Source organism: Pan paniscus, chromosome 10 (assembly GCF_029289425.2).
Source record: "Pan paniscus chromosome 10, NHGRI_mPanPan1-v2.0_pri, whole genome shotgun sequence".
Taxonomy (NCBI): Eukaryota; Metazoa; Chordata; class Mammalia; order Primates; family Hominidae; genus Pan; species Pan paniscus.
Window position 1 is genome coordinate 139274356 of NC_073259.2, and position 16394 is coordinate 139290749.

The following is a 16394-nucleotide window of genomic DNA, read 5'->3' on the forward strand; positions in this document are numbered from 1 at the left end:
CGGGCAGGGGGCTGACCCCCCCCACCTCCCTCCCGGACGGGGCGGCTGGCCAGGCGGGGGGCTGATCCCCCCACCTCCCTCCCGGACGGGGCGGCTGGCCGGGCGGGGGGCTGACCCCCCCACCTCCCTCCCGGATGGGGCGGCTGCCGGGCAGAGACGCTCCTCACTTCCCAGATGGGGTGGCTGCCGGGCGGAGGGGCTCCTCACTTCTCATATGGGGTGGTTGCCAGGCGGAGGGTCTCCTCACTTCTCAGACGGGGCGGCTGGGCAGAGACACTCCTCACCTCCCAGACGGGGTCGCGGCTGGGTAGAGGCGCTCCTCACTTCCCAGACGGGGCGGCGGGGCAGAGGCGCTCCCCACATCTCAGACGATGGGCAGCTGGGCAGAGATGCTCCTCACTTCCTAGATGGGATGGTGGCCGGGAAGAGGCGCTCCTCACTTCCTAGATGGGATGGCGGCCGGGCAGAGACGCTCCTCACTTTCCAGACTGGGTAGCCAGGCAGAGGGGCTCCTCACGTCCCAGATGATGGGCGGCCAGGCAGAGACGCTCCTCACTTCCCAGACGGGGTGGCGGCCGGGCAGAGGCTGCAATCTCGGCACTTTGGGAGGCCAAGGTAGGCGGCATGCTTCGCCGGGTGGTCAGAGCTATTTGCCCATAGTCCGTAGCCCAGAGCCGGGGCTGCTCAGCTCTCCGTCCCGGGGGGCCAGGGCCGGGCTGGAGGCGTGCGAGCCTCTCACCGCCGCCTCCCAGCGCAGCCACCCGAGCCGCCGCCGCCGCCGCCTCCCTTAAACTAATTTTTAAAATTTTTTAAGTTACAGGTTTAAATGTCAGAAAAATATATTATGATCCATTTTTTTTAAAAAAAGGGAAGAAGGGAGGGAGGAAAGGAGAAAGGGAAAAGGAAAGGAAGGAAAGGATGAGTAGTAGGGGAGAGGAGGGGAGGGGAAGGGAGAGAGAGGAAAGAAGAATCAATTTTTTTTAATTTTTTTTTAGAGATGGGGTCTCAAACTCCTGGCCTCAAGCGATCCTCCCTCCTTGGCCTTCCAAAGTGCCGGGATTACAGACATGAGCCACTGTGCCCAGTCCCTGTGCTGGCTCTTTTTGTCCATCTTGGGTAACCTCCTTATCTTAGATGGGGAAATTGAGTCCCAAGGGAAGAAAGGTCTTGGCCAAGGTCACAAAGCCAGGCGGATCAGGGGAAGGACGTTGCCGCAGATTTGTGGCTTTTCTGTTAAAATTCTTCACAAACTGGCTGTACCCTGGCAGGCGGGGCCCAGGGCTGAGCAGGGGCCTTGTGGAGAGTGAGTCCGGGCTCCTACCAGTTCAGATTGTGGGACTTCAGTCTCCTCCTCTGGGGATAAGGGGATAAGGGTGCCTTCCTGCCACGTGGTTGGGATTGCCCGGGGCCATGTGTGGACATCAGCGCAGCCTGGGGATACACCAGCACTCACTCGGGTATTGCTGTCCCTGGGGAGACGGAAGGAGCAGCCGACTTGCACCGAGAAGAAAGCAAAACACTCTCTCGTGGTTAAGGGCGTGGCGGGGTTGCTCTCACAGGGACCGGCGTTCCCTGTCGGGAGGGATGTGGCTCTGCTGTAACCCAGGCCGAAGGAGTTTCATGGCCTCTAGCTTGGAACGTTGAGAATTTTAAACCTACCCAGATGTTTCATGCCTGGCTGTCCCAGGAAAATTCTTTTTTTTCTTTTATTTCTTTATTCTTCAATTTGGGCAAATACCTACTTAGAAAAGCAGCATAAAGCATGTGCTCCCTGCAACTCCTATGCGGGGCAGCTGCCCTGGGGTCTTAACAGGGTGTTTGGTGCAAACTGCCTCTGTTGAGCAAAGTCGAAGCCAATTCTGTCGTTAGCCCCATCGATTCCAACTGTGGAAATGTATTCAATAAATGAATTCACACCTGAACAAAATGTACGTTCACACACCGTTGCCGGAAGATTGTTTGGAGACTGGAGAACGCTCTCACAGCGCCTGGTTGGACACCGCGTGCTCAGGCACATCATGGGGCCCCACGGGGTTCTTCCCATGGGAGCCCTGCACACCTGTGCTGACAGCAGCAACCATGGAGCTGTATCTGGCTCAGGAACGGCCACGTGGTGTGAGCTCCTATTGGTGTAAATGGGGACACAGGCGGGTGCCCCGTCCACCTATCCTGTCCCTGCTCAGTGTCACCCTCCTTGCTGAGTGGGGTCCCATTGGCGAGTTTTCAGATGAATCAAGGATGCTCCAGGTAGAGCCCCTGTTACTCCAGGCAGAGCCCTTGTCTGCAGGGAGCTGCCCCTCCTCGGGTGCCTGGAGAGGGCACATATGTTGGGGGTGGTCAGTGTGGCTCAGGTCTCCACACTACCTGCCCCCTGCTTCCCTCCTGCTGAGGCCGGGTGGACTCCAGGGAGGGGAGCCAGTGTTCTTGGGTTCACGGACACAGAGCAGGATGTGGGGACAGAAAAATCAAATCCCTGCACAGACCCCTCGATTCTTCCCAGAGATGCTCTTTTTCATGCCCAAATCACCTGGACACGCTTCTATTGCCCTGGCTGGTTCCTAAAGTGGCCCTGATCCCTGCGTCCAGGGCGCTTTCCTCACCACGTGCCTCTTCCCCCCGGCCAGCCCAGAGCTGCCCTGCCCGGGGGACTTCAGTCCCAGATCCACAGCGGCTCTTGGGGGTCTCACCGGGAAGGCTTGGGTGGGTCACTCCCATTTCCCACCATCCCACTGGGGCCTTCCTGGTTAGTTCTGGGGTCCAGACCCCTGTCTCCTCATCTAGATGGGGACAATGAGGCTCTGGGAGGGAGGTGGCGCTGGGGTAACCAGCAGGAGATCAGCAGCCAGGCCTGGACTTGTGTGTCCTCGGGGCGACATGGGGCCCTGCTGCCTGGTCTCTGGGGCCTCTCAGTCCAGGTCTGCAGCCACCTGTGGTCCTGAGGGCCACACAGCTCATGGTTTGCAACCCGGGTCATTTTTTTTCTAACTCAGTAAAGCCTGACCTCTCTGGTCACGGCCATCACTGCCAAAATCAGGTCAAAGGCAACTCCCTTGTGCACAGAGCAGGTCCACTTCTGCTGTTGATAGGTGGGAGTCCCAATGCCCTGGGGTGCGATCAGCCACACTTCTGTCTCCATGGCAGGGCCATGCGTGCATCCCCCACTCTGCTGATGGACCAGAGGCTGCCCAGCATGGAAGCCAGATGTCACCGTGCTTGTCCCTAGAGCAGCCGTGCAGGGCGTGGAGCAGCAGAGCTCAGAGCTTATGCAGGGCTGATGCGGGGAAGCCAGCCCCCCCATGCTGCAGTCCCCGTGCGGGAAGTAGCTCACCTGAAGGGGGTGCTCTCATTGGCTGGGAGCCTCCACTGACTCCACAGCACTCTCCTGACTTGTGCCAGACACCTTCGAAACAGTCACTGGGCTGAAAAGTGACCAGAGCACAGGGTCGAGCTGTGAAGATGAGCTGTGGATGGCAAGGGAGGGAGCAGCGCTGGCCTGGGCTCTGGCAGCCCTGCTGAGTCCATCTCCCTGAGGATGGGCCGGGGTGGGCCGGGGCTGGCACTCCGTGATGTGGAACGGGGTGTGTTGGGGGAGCCTTTGCTGGGAAGGACTCCTGCTGAGAGGAGCCGTGTGTCGTGGAGGCTGTGGTTCCAAATCTCTCAGCAGGTGTGATTCTCTGCTTATTCGAATTAACTAAACTATAAATCATGCCTGCCACATCCCGTTCCCATTGGTTTCCGTGGATTCACTGCTCATTTCTTGTTAGAAAGTGCTGTGGGCATCAGGAGTACCTCAATAAGCAAAATGAAGCAGGTGCGGCAACTTCAGACAACCAAGTGTCTGCTGGGCTCTGCCTGCAGGTGTCTTCTTTTCATGAAACCAATTTGGCCCTGGTCAGCTCATTATGATAGGGAGGGCGGAGTTTGCTCCTGGGGATGGAAGGGCCGGCTCCGGGAGGATGAACCGGGGCACAAACAAGATGACACGACTATGGCGGGTGTTCCTGCCCAGGTCCCTCTGACATTGCAGGTACCACGCTCTGTGGTCCTGCTGCACCCACGTCCTCCTTCGTCCCATCTCAAGAGGCATCCCAGAGCACCTGTCTCAAGGGAATTCCTTCCTAAGCCCATGTTCTCTCCCAGCACGCCCTTTAGTTCTCCTCCAATTTACAGCCTTGCTTTTTAATTCGTTTGAAATGGTGGGCTTTAAAAATAAATTTATTTTTACCCTGAATATGCTGTGAATGTAAATGAAATGTCCTTTTCCTCAACAATTACCACTTAGACAGGAATCTCCACGTTCCCTCCGTGGGCAACCCTGTCTTTTATGAACCTCCAGGGATATGTTAAACACACACAGAAACATGGAGATGTGTGTGCTTTCTAAGATAATATAGCACAGCATGGACTTATCTTCTTCAGAGTTTTTTTTCATTCTTTTCCTTCCCCTACTGGTTTTTAGGATGGACATTCTGCATCTCTCGTTTCTTTATCTTTTGACCAGTGTGTTAAATTCATTACACTTTCATTAATAGCCATCTCTGCCTCCTTTCTGAATTATAATTATTAATGTCAACAATTGCCCTCTGGCTGACAGTCTGTTAACATACAGCCTTTTAGCTGGGTTTGGTTTTATTTCCTCTGTCAATATTATTATTTAATAATTATTTAATATTGTACCAAATACATCATTTTCTTTTCTCACTGTAACTTACTGTATTTCAAACTGCTTCTCAGTAAATTGTCTTCTTTATGCATTTCCTTCAGGAATTCTAGTAGGGAGAGGGTCCCTGGAGTTAATCCCTCCTTTTTCTGTATCTTTGAAAACAGTTCTAGTCTCATCTACCCCTCATATTTTCTACTTTCCATCTGGCCCTGTTCAGAAACGTGTGGCTCCCTCCGGGATCCCGGGAGATGGTGTCCTCCTAAGAGGTTGACCTGGAGTCACCTTGCAGGGCCTGTTCCTCCCCAGGTGTCCCTCAGGGATGTCCCCGCTCCTCTCTCACCCCCACCTGTAAATAGCCCTCTGTGGGAGCTGCGATAGACCCAGCTCGTGGCCCCAGGGCTTCACCTCTCTCTGCGGAGCCCCCACCCTCTGCCCTTGGCTTTGGGCTTGAGCCTGGGAGTGGTTCTGGCCAGCAGAAAGGGATGGGGACGGTGCAGAATCCCTCAGGCTTCCCGTGTCCATGTCCCTGGCTCCTCACCACACTGGAACAGGACTCCCGTCAGCAGCTGGGGAGACCGTTCTCTAGTGCATCCTCTGAAGGCAGCAGGCTGCTGTGGGCTGAGGCGCTTTCTAGACACTTAGGAGATAATTCACAACTCATCAGGAACACCGCATCACTGCTTATGGGTGTCTCACGACTGCAATAGGGAAAATAGGTCTCTTATCGGAAGATTAAGGAAGAAAGATTCTCTCCCTACAGACTCCTCCTGAGCAGCCATGCACATGGCGTTTACTCCCCATGGGCGATGGGATTTTCATCAGCTTTTATGTTCAGAAGGCAGGGCACACCTGGAAGCCGTTGTCGGGGGGATGGCCTGATTGAGCTGGTGAGGCCCTGGGCGTGCGGGTAGGGTCCGTTCCTGATCAGGAGCGTTCTCAGCGTCGTGAGCAGCACAGGGCTCAGAGGCTCAGAGGCCCCCAGGAGGCAGGCCCTGCAGCGTGGGGCAAGGGATGGGCACAAATGCTGGGCGCGTGCTGTGGTTGCCCTGGGAGGCCTTGGCAGTGGCGGATCCAGTAGCACAGGCATCACTGGGTATGCTCCCTGCTGGGGCCGTGGGGGTGCAGCCTTCCAGGTCCAGCCGAGGACACACGCAAGCGTGCGGCTGTGAGTGCTGGGAGGGGCGGCCCATGGCCCTGGCAGCCCCAGGCCCACACCCTACTGTGTTCTGGGGGAGATGAGATGATTTTCCTGAAATATTCTTTCTCTTCCTGGCCCCGCTCTCCAGGTGTGGAATATCCTGCTCCAATCAAAGCCATGTCACCTGCGTTGTCCAGTGAAACGTCAGCGGACAGGCGCTGCCCGGGCTCCAGGGAGCTCCTCACCGAGGCTCACTCCCTGTGCCTCTGCCATCAGCACAGGGGGACATGCCTGGCTGCCTGTGGGACCAGGGAGGACGCGCGGTGCGGGAGCAGAGCCAGCCACACTGCCGCTGCTGCACTGTTCATCTGAGTGGCGCAAGGTGAGCTGACACCCGTTGGACCCTCAGACCCCTGAGCCAGCCCCACTGAGATCTGAGCCACCGCGGCCAAACTGCAGTCACCTGGGAAGGAAGCCCCGCGTTCCGCCCCTGAGATGTGCGGCCCTTTGCTGTGCAGCGGGTACGGATGCGAGCGCCTCCAGCCGCTGCCCTGCTCCCTGGTTTTGGAAGCTTCCCCTCTCCTGGGCCTCACGGTGCTAGGATCCACCACGAGCCATTGCTTTGGTTGTTTCTCAAGTCCAGAGAAGAGAGTTTTCTGTGCAGTGAAAACCTTCCTTGTAACACTGAGCAGAGGCTCCGTGTGCATTTGGCCGCCAGCCGTGGAGCAGGCTCTGAGCTTCCCCTGGGGTGTGGGTTCTCCATTTTCAGTGGATTCGATGGGGGCTTTCCTGGGTGCGTTTGCCCCCTGGGTGGGAAACAATCTCGATTACAAGGCTGCTCAAACACACTCTGTCCTCTGGGCTCTGGTGTCCGAGAGGTCTTCGTGTTCATCTCAGAAACAGGATCATAAATTAAAGGCCCTCTAAGACCCCTCTGTGTGGTCTAAGCAGGAGGATGGGTGGAGGTGTGGCGCCCACCTGACCTTCCCTCTGTCCACATACGTCCCGCCCCCCCTGCTGATGGGCAGAGTCTTGTGACTAGTCCTGGCCAATGGACTTAGGGCAGGAGGGACCTGGTGACACCTGGCTGAGGTGGAGAAAAGCCCCCTGGGCCCCTCCAGCTGCACATTTCCTGCTGCCCTGACTAAGGGGCCACATGCTGTGTCCAGTGTGGGCATGAGGGTGGAGGTCATCGGGGTCCCGAGTGACTCCGTGGAACTGAGCCGAGCCCCAGCCCACTGTGCTCATGGAATGTGAGTGAGAAAGAACTGAGGTTTTGTGCTGCTGCTGGGATTTCAGGGCCATTTGTTACTGGAGAAGCTGTCATAGGGGTCCCAGACCTGGGCCTTCTCCTCGCTCGGTGCATCTTGGGAACTCCGAGTATTACCATCTTCATCTTGAAAGTGAGAAGCATCATTGTCAAACCTCATTTGCTTATGGTGAAGAGTAAATGAGTTAACGTAGCAAAGCTTTGGAACAGCATGTGGCAAATGCAGTCACTGTGTTGGTGTTGACCATAATGAGGGGAATCAAACTTTTGAAGGCGTCGATTGCCAGGCTCAGGAGTTTTGTCTTCATTTTAGAGGGCTGCCTCTTTCACAGTGTCTCCTGCACACACTAGTTCTATAGAACATGAAGACATTGCATGAAAACAGTATTCTGCGGTAATTTTTCCATTTTTTTCAAGCAGTGCATTAGCAAAGTGAATGCATGACTTTCTTTTACTGCAGAACTTGTCAGTGCCTTTAATCTGAGGGATGAGTCTCCAGGAGAGTTTGTTGTCAGGATTTAACACTTACTCTTGGAAAAACAGTGATGTGTGCTGGAAATGAACCGGGCAGACCCTACTCCCATCTCCATCTGCCTCAATCTCAGTGCCCTCCACTCCCCACCAGCAGCGCCTGTCACCAAGTCACTGCACAACACCCACAAATGGAGAGTGGAGGAGCATCACTTTCCACCCCAGGATCATGACGAGGGCTCTGTAACTTCAACAAATGCGCAGAAGACGCCCGGCCTCGAGCTTGTGCAGCACCTCCGGAGCCTGCCTTCCCTTGTCACCCACGGCACCATGACTTTGGAGGGTCTCAGCTCAGTCCTCCCTCCAGAGGGGCTGTCAGTGCTGGGCAGAAAATCACCCTTCAACGACCGGGCCCGGCTGTGCTCTGTCAGAGAGCAGAGAAAGCAGGCCTCCGGGAGGTTCTCACGCCACCAAGGAGACGTCTCCACCCAGCGCTCATCCTGAGCAAGGGCACTGGGAGGAAGAAATGCAATTTAAAAACCTGTGCTGCGAATGATGACTTCTGCTGCTTCCGTCTCTGGAGAGCTCTGGGCACTTAACATCCTTCCACCCACATGCCTGAGTCTGTGCAGAAACCTCACCCACGCGGAGGAGACTGCATTTCCCAGTAGCAGATTCAAGTCCTGAACTTCCTGTACCACAAAGTGTTACCCACACTGGTGGGTGCCAGCCTGAGACTCAACTATCAGGAAAAACATGAAGAATTCAGTCCATGCCCTCAAACGCACCCATGTGGCTCCCAAACGGTGAATCTCAGCAATGAGATTCTCAGCTAGGAAAGTCCACACTGAACTCACGCAGAGGACAAAGTACATAGGCCTGGGGTTCTTGGCACCTGAGATCTCTGAGCAGTTTTCTGAATTTTCCTATTTCCTGTTGAAGACATAGGAACACGTGGCACACAGGCACAGAGACCTGGAAACCAACAGGTGACCTCAGGGAGGTTTGTGAAGCACCCTGATGAGAAGACAGTTGGGCAGAGGTGGCTGGCTATTCCCCAAGTCCATTTTCCCTCCTGGGACCAGAGCTGACTCCATTTCTCAATCTGCCTTGCAGTGAGCATAGTCAGGTAACCACCTTTATGCAGGGGAATGTGGGCAGAGGGGAATGTGGGCAGAAGCTATGTGCATCACATCCAGGCCTGGGCCCTAAACTTCCCGTGATCACCTGACATGGCCCCCTTCTTCCTGTTGACTGGGATGGTGACACCCAGATGATCCTGGAAACCACATGTTGATGGTAGCTGAGCAGCCACCAGCCTGGGTCCTTGAGTGATTGCATGGAGCAGAGCCTTCCTCCCAACTGCCATGACCACTCCACATTCCTGTGAGGAGAGAAATGAGTGTTTTCCTCATGAGGTCGTTGAGTTTTAGGTGTTTGTGTGCTGACACAGCTAAGCCTGGCCCAATACACAGGATGAGGGCAGACTTTCCCCCAAGAAGAGAAAAATGGTGTTGTGAAGAGCAGAGGCAGGAGGGCAGACGTGGGAGGGTGACTGTCTCTCCCTGGGGAGGGGTGTGTGGGATGGGGCCGTGGGCCTGTGAGCAGCTGGGTGGGGGAGCTGGCAGCTGCCTTCTCACTCCCACTGGAAAGGCAGCCCCAGGGTTCTCTGAGCTGGAGACCCTCGGTCCAGCAGAAAAAGGCAGCCCAGTCCTCTTGCAGAGGAGAGAATACAGCCATGCCTAGGGGCTGCCTTTCTCCCCCAGGCTCGTGTGGCTGAACAGTGGCTACAGCCCCTTCAGTCCTGTGTCCTCGCCTCTGCCAGCAACCCCTGAGCTGCTGGGATGGCGTGGGATGTGGACCAGGAGCTCCAGCTCTCACCACTTGAGCCCGTGGGCTAAAGCCTGCCTGGCTCTATTCCTAGGTCTGCGGGAGAACTGGAGGGTATGGGAAGCTGAGTGGGGGAAGCTGTCCCCTAATCAATGGGCCGAGCAGTGGCAACGCTGTAGACATGGCACCATGCTGACCTCTTTTTGCTTTGGGTTCCTGAGCGGGGCCTTCTACCTGGACTCACACTCGGAGCAGGCTCTCCTTGGGCCCAGTGCCCTGCGTGTGCATTGGTTAGGGGATGGTGGGGGGTGAGGCCGGGCTGAATGAGGACAGATTGCGCTGTGACAGGCATCCCAACAGCAGCCTCCTGTGTTGGCTGCGGAGGGCTCGCATTTCAGAATTCATAAGCTCAGTCATGCCAAATGCAATTACTTTTATGTAACTGGAGTTAGTCTCTCTTTTACCACAATATTCTGACTGATGCAGAAAACATAATTTAGTCAATTCTAGGAAAACTCACTCAAGTTCAAAGTAATGTGGTAGAAGGTGTGGGTGTGGGGGCTTTGCAGAAACAAGAGGGAATTAACCATAACTTTAAGAAAATACATTCATTCTGCCTTGCAGGGGGTGCAGAAAGGGCACTGGGGTACTTGGGCTGTGGGGACCACGTCAGCTTCTAGACCTGCTCTAGGATGTGGAAGTCTCTGGAGAAGGGTGGGAAAATACCCCAGGTCCTCCCTGGCCCCATCGCCCACCAGGGCCTCTCGCTGTCTCAACCCAGCCTGAGGCCAGCTGACCAGGGGTGTGGGAAGCCCAGTTCTATGCCTCTGCTCCCCCAGACCCCACAGATTCACAGCAGAGCAGGAAGGGCAGGGCATGGATGGGAGGGCATCAGGGCCACAGGCCCAGGACAGGCATGCCGGCTGCTCTTGGGGGCATTTACAGGTACACTAAGAAGCTGCAAGAGGGACACACACACACACACACACACACACACTCACACTCACACATAGTCACACACACACCCCTGCCCTCCCATCTCCAGACCTTGTGGCCATGACAACCCTCCTCCTCAGCTTCCTGGCACTGCTGGACCTGTCCTGAAGGCTCTTTTGGCCGGAAATGGATGGGCAGGGATCTGAGAGCACCTGCTATCGGGTGAGTCCTGCTTTACTCATGTCAGAGATTTAGACTAAAACAAACACAAAATGCAACAAAGACCTAAGTGTAAGAGCTAAAAGTATAAAACTCTTATAAAAAAAGTAAGTGTAAATGTTCATGGTCTTGGATTAGGTAGCACTCTCTAGAGCACATACAACCACAGGAAAAAAATACATAAATTGAATTTCATCAAAATTTAAAACTTTTGTGCATTAAAGTTCACGATCAAGAAAGCGAGAAGAAAACCCAGAGAATGAGTGAAATATTTGCAAATCATACATCTGGGACAAGTATCCAGAATATATAAAAATTCTTAGAACTCAACAATATAAAGAAAAATAACCAAATTAAACAGTAGGCAAAGGATTCGAAGAGACCTTTGTCCAAAGAAGATACACAAATGACCAATGAGTACGTGAAAAGATACTCAGCAGCTACTCATTATGGAAGTACCACTTTCCACTCATGCCGAGGGCTATAATAAAAAACAAAACAGAAATGACAAGTGCAGTGAAGATGTGGAGAAACTGGATTTCTCATAGATTGCTGGTGGGAAAGTAACATGGTGCAACCAATGTAGAAACAGTTTGGCAGTTCCTTAAAAAATTAAACAGAGCTACCATCTGACCCGGCTATTCTGCTCCTAGGTATTTATACACAAGGGAATTGCAGACATATGTTCACACCAAAACTAGTATGAGAATGTTCATAGCAGCATTATTCACAGTACCTAAAAAGTGGGAACAACCCCAATGCCCATTGAAAGATGAATGAATAAACAAAGCATGGTGTGTTCACACCATGGAATGTGACTGTGTCCTCAGCCATGGAGAGAATGAAGCACTGACACAGGCCACCATGCGGCTGCACCTCAAAAACATAATGCCAAAAGAAAGAAGGCACACACCATGGCCATGTGTTTTATGATCCTACTCATAGAAAACGTCCAGAGCAGCCAGCACTACAGAGACAGAAAGCAGATTCATGGTTGCCAGGAGCTGGAGGTGAGGGATAGAAAATAGGGAGTGACCTGGAATGTGCATATAATTTTGAGGGTGGGGTCAGGTACTTGTCTGTTCTCACATTGCCATAAGGAAATCCCTGAGACCAGGTAATTTATAAAGGAAAGAGGTTTAATTGACTTAGTTCCACATTGCTGTAGAGGCCTCAGGAAGCTTACAATCATGGCGGAATGCACCTCTTCACAGGGCTGCAGGAGAGAGAATGAGCACCAGCAGGGGAAATGTGATACTTATAAAACCATGAGAGACTCACTCATTATCACGAGAATGACATGGGGGAAACCACCCCCCTGACTCAATCACCTCCCACTGGGTCCCTCCCGTGATATGTGGGGATTATGGGGATGAGATTTGGGTGGGGACACAGCCAAATCAAGATGAGATTTGGGTGGGGACACAGCCAAACCATATCAGGTAGTGATGAAAATACTCTGGAATTAGATAGTGGTGACTGTTGCATAAACTTAGGAATGTACTAGAAATACTAACTTGTGCAGTTTGAGATGGTGAATTCTATGGTATGTGAATGATTTAAGTTTTTATAGCGTAAAAAATAGAAGAATTGAGCAACTGGACACATTGGGGGTGCAGGCGTGGGCAGGGCAGGCCCAGCGTTTGCACTCGGGGGAGCAGGAAACAGTCCCCACCTCTGAGGTCCCTGCGCCTGAGAGGCCTGAGTGAGGTTTTCATTTCTTCCTCGGACAGGGAGGCAAGGGCAGCGGTGGGTGGCCAGTGCGGGGCGGTGCGGGCTCCTCTCCTGGGCTTGGCTGCCTCCTGCACAGAACCTGTCCCTCCCTGGCTGTCTTCTGATGCCTAATTCCCTGGGTATCCCAGGAGCCTGATTTCTCCTTCAGGAACCTTGGTCAGTTCTGTTCCTGCCCTGAGACGCCTCACCTAGAGAGGCCTCCCCAGTCCCAGCCCCCTGGGTCAAGGCCCCCAGCCCGATGCGGCCCCTCTGACATCTCCAGAAAAAGCCCTGCTCCCACAGAGAGGGGCCACCTGCCCTACAATTTTTCCTTTTTAAATTAACTTTCTCAACATTTTCCTGTTCTAAGCACAACTCATCATTGGAGGAAATTTAGAGAATGTACACAAGTATTAAATAAAAGGAAAAATGTCCTTCTCTATGGCCAAATCTTTCCCAAGTTACACAAATACAGACAAGTGATATGTTTTTCTTTGTTAACAAAAAATGTAACCACTACGTCCAGGTTATTCTTTTTTTTTTTTTTTTTTTTTTTTTGAGACGGAGTCCTGCTCTGTCGCCCAGGCTGCAGTGCAGTGGCGCGATCTCAGCTCACTGCAAGCTCCACCTCCCGGGTTCACGCCATTCTCCTGCCTCAGCCTCCCGAGTAGCTGGGACTACAGGCGCCTGCCACCACACCTGGCTAATTTTTTATATTTTTAGTAGAGACGGGATTTCACCGTGTTAGCCAGGTGAAATCTCAATCTCAATCTCCTGACCTTGTGATCGGCCCGCCTCGGCCTCCCAAAGTGCTGGGATTACAGGCGTGAGCCACTGCGCCCAGCCCCAAGTTATTCTTAACCCTGACTTTCTCACTGCATGGTGTTTTGTAAATGGTTCTTCATGACAATAAAACAACCCTCCCAGGCCTCCGTTTCAGCGGCTGCACAGCATCCCCCAGCGCCATCTCCATGGAGAACCTGACCCCTCATTCGTGGGGTGGAAACTCACCTGAGCTGAGCTCCAGGGCATCTCCGCGGGGAAGCGGGGTGGGGGTGGAGCAGCACCTGCCCTCCTCAGTGCCCCAGAGACAAACTGGCCCAGAACCCTCTTCCAGCAGAGGAGCCCCGCACCCCTGGGAATGGGGATCAGTGGGCCCTGGTGGGTGGGCTCCGCTGCAGAGGGGGCGCTGAGGCCGAGGAGGGTCCCCACAGACCAGGCAGACCAGACGGTGATGGCTTTAGTCTGGGCCACAGCAGCCTGTGCCCCTCAGTCTGCCTTTTGCATCTCAGGAAAAGCCCCACCCTCCCATCCACCAGGGGCACTGGTTTCTGCACCAGCTGCCTCCCCCTCTCCAGTAATGGCCTTTGCTTTGCCTTGGAGGAGCGCACCCCTGTTGGATGCAGATGAAGATGCCAAGGGGAGCCTGGCTGACCATGGAGCCATCATGGAGGGAGGCAGAGCTGAGGGCGGGGGGAGGTCCCAGCTGCATCACACGAGCCCCTGGATGCAGCCACACCTGAAGGTAGCTACCCTTGCACCTCTGAGTTACATGAACCAATAAATCCCCTTTCTGTCACTGAGGCTGGAGTGCAGTGGCGTGATCTCGGCTCACTGCAACCTCTGCCTCCCAGGTTCAAGCGATTCTCCTGCCTCAGCCTCCCGAGTAGCTGGGATTACAGGCATGTGTCACCATGCCCGGCTAATTTTTTTAGTAGAAATGGGGTTTCATTATGTTGACCAGGCTGGTCTTGAACTCCTAACCTCGTGATCTGCCCACCTCGGCCTCCCAAAGTGCTGGGATTACAGGTGTGTGCCACCGCACCCAGCCCCCTTTCATTTTCAAGCCAGTTTGAAGTGGGTTCTGTCCCTGGCAAATGGAGTCCTGGTTGGTACCCTTCTCTGTCCCTCCCAGCCCAACTGCAGTCTTCTCAGCCTGGGAAAATTCGGAGAGAAATGGGGGGCCGTGGAGAGCCAGGTTCTGAGGCTGTGCCCGCTGCACCCCTCCCTCCACATAGGTGGGCCGATGTTTAGGAAACACTACTTCCATCAAAGCCTTTGGTAACATCTTGGTGCCCCCGGCACCCACGACTGGAGAGCCGTCCCCAGAGTTTCTGTCTGCTCTGATGAGCCCCCAGCTGCTCTCCCCAGACACCCCTGTGCTCAGCAAGACCCCAGCTCCTCTCTGATATTGGATCCCGTCCCGCCTCCCCAGCTGTGCTGACCCCTGAAGCAGGAGCTTCGGAATGTCCTGGGTTTCTTGGCTCCTGCAGAGCCCCAGGGTCCCTGATAAATGTCTGGCAATGGTGGTGCAACCGGTAACTGTTCACCCACTCCCATAAATATGCTGTTTACTGCTGAATTATAAAGGGTGTGGGAACAAGAGAGAGTTTCAAATCACTTCTCATTCTTATGGTTTGAATACATTACCACCATGATCTAATTAGGCTTGTATTTCATGCAGAGACCACACTTCAAAGTAAAATTAAAAAATAATTCTACTGTGAGAGGAAATGAATGTTTCTAATATAAAATTTCAACCGCTGTGCTTGGCAGGCAGGGAAGCTTGCGGAGCCTCGTTATCCTAATTGAGGAAGCCCCGGAAAGGAGAGCCATTAAGAGAAGTGACATTTTCCTGGACGTCTGTCCTGAGAGCTTTCCATCCCTCCTGGATGCTCCGGGTCTCTGAGCACCCCAGCCTGTGGGTTCTGACAGGACGTGGGTGGGGACAGGATGGGGCCTCAGGCAGGTGGCCCAGCCCTGTGGCAGAGAGCAGTGGTGGGGCGGTGGGGACCTGCTCAGACCCTCCTTTTCCTGCAGTTCCAACGTTGCACGGTGGGACTCCGGGCAGGGTCCTCCCTCTCCATCTTCCCCTCGCTGGGACCCAGCACGGCACAGGAGGGGCGGCCGACACCATTTAGACATCAGAACTGTCCAGAGTGTTCTGCCCTCTGTCTTAAGTCACGACCCCGGATTCCCCAGGCAGCCACACACAGCGGTCCACACCGGAAGAAAATCACCGTGAGAACTGTGGCACCGCAGGAGGCTGTGCGTTTGCTTTTGTTGATCTGTTTAACTGCAGCCCGATTTATGTTTCTGGATCCTGGAATTGAGTTGACACTATCGGTATTATGAAAGTGACAGACACCAGGATGAAGTCACTCTTGTCAGACCCAGAGGAAACAGGGTCAGGAGGCCTGGGGGAGGGGTGGATGCTGCTGCGTGTCTGAGATCAGAGCTGTTTCCAGGGACTTTCTGAAGCCCCACAAGAAGGCCCTCTGCGTCCGTCGCACATCTCCGGCCTGGCAGGGCTGGCGTGGCTCACACGTACACGCATTTCTATGGCCAGGGTTATCTATTACCAGACATTCTGGAGGACTGCAGTGATTCTGATCAGATGCTCTCAAAAGACCACTTCCCAGTGACGACAACACCTTCAAGAAACTGACAGCATTCTGGCTGTGGGTCCCTGGAACCAGTGAACTGTGTCGGAGCAGCTCAGGCGAACTTCTCCCCTGTGCCAACGAAAGCTTTTTCTTACCCTCCCTCACTGGAGGCACCTGTTACTTGCCACAGTGCATTTGGGATTCTCATCCTCTTTTTCTATCCCCAAATAAATTCAACGTATGTGGGGATATTTTTCTCCGATGTCTTTTCTGAGGCTGACAATCGTTTATTCATACATAACCATGAGCAGCCAATCATCAATCCTGCTGCGCTGTGCTAACTGGATTTATTTTTACAACTGCTGTAAGAAAACATTTATTTCCCTAACAGACTCTGAAACTTTAGTTAATGGATTACTATAATTACACTCCCCGGCTCCCAGGTTTGTTTAAAAATGATCTAACTCAGGACATGAAACCCAGCATTTCTTTACCCTAACACTGATTTGTCTTTTTTTTTTTTTTTTTGAACGGTAAGGACAAATTTCAATAGGCTTCTGACCTAAAATATCCAGTTTTCACGACAAATTATCTGAGAACGTAATAGCTGAACTTGACATTTTAGCAAGAAGAAAGCCGAGGTTCACTTTTTCCTTGGGTCCTGAGACTTCCTAGTGTGTTAATCTGATTTTTGTTAAATGAATCACGTGTTTCTTTTCTTTCTCCTGGTTCTGAGGCCTCCAGCTCTCACATCATAATAGGACCAGG

The 16394-nt window shown here is 53.5% G+C and overlaps 1 long non-coding RNA gene across 1 annotated transcript; it reads left to right on the forward strand.

Moving 5' to 3' along the window:
- Nucleotides 1-5363: 5363 nt before the first annotated feature.
- LOC130540695 (uncharacterized) lies at nucleotides 5364-15873 on the forward strand. The gene is made up of 2 exons (XR_008954689.2): nucleotides 5364-5550; nucleotides 5950-15873. It is a non-coding gene; the product is annotated as an uncharacterized LOC130540695 (long non-coding RNA).
- Nucleotides 15874-16394: the final 521 nt, after the last annotated feature.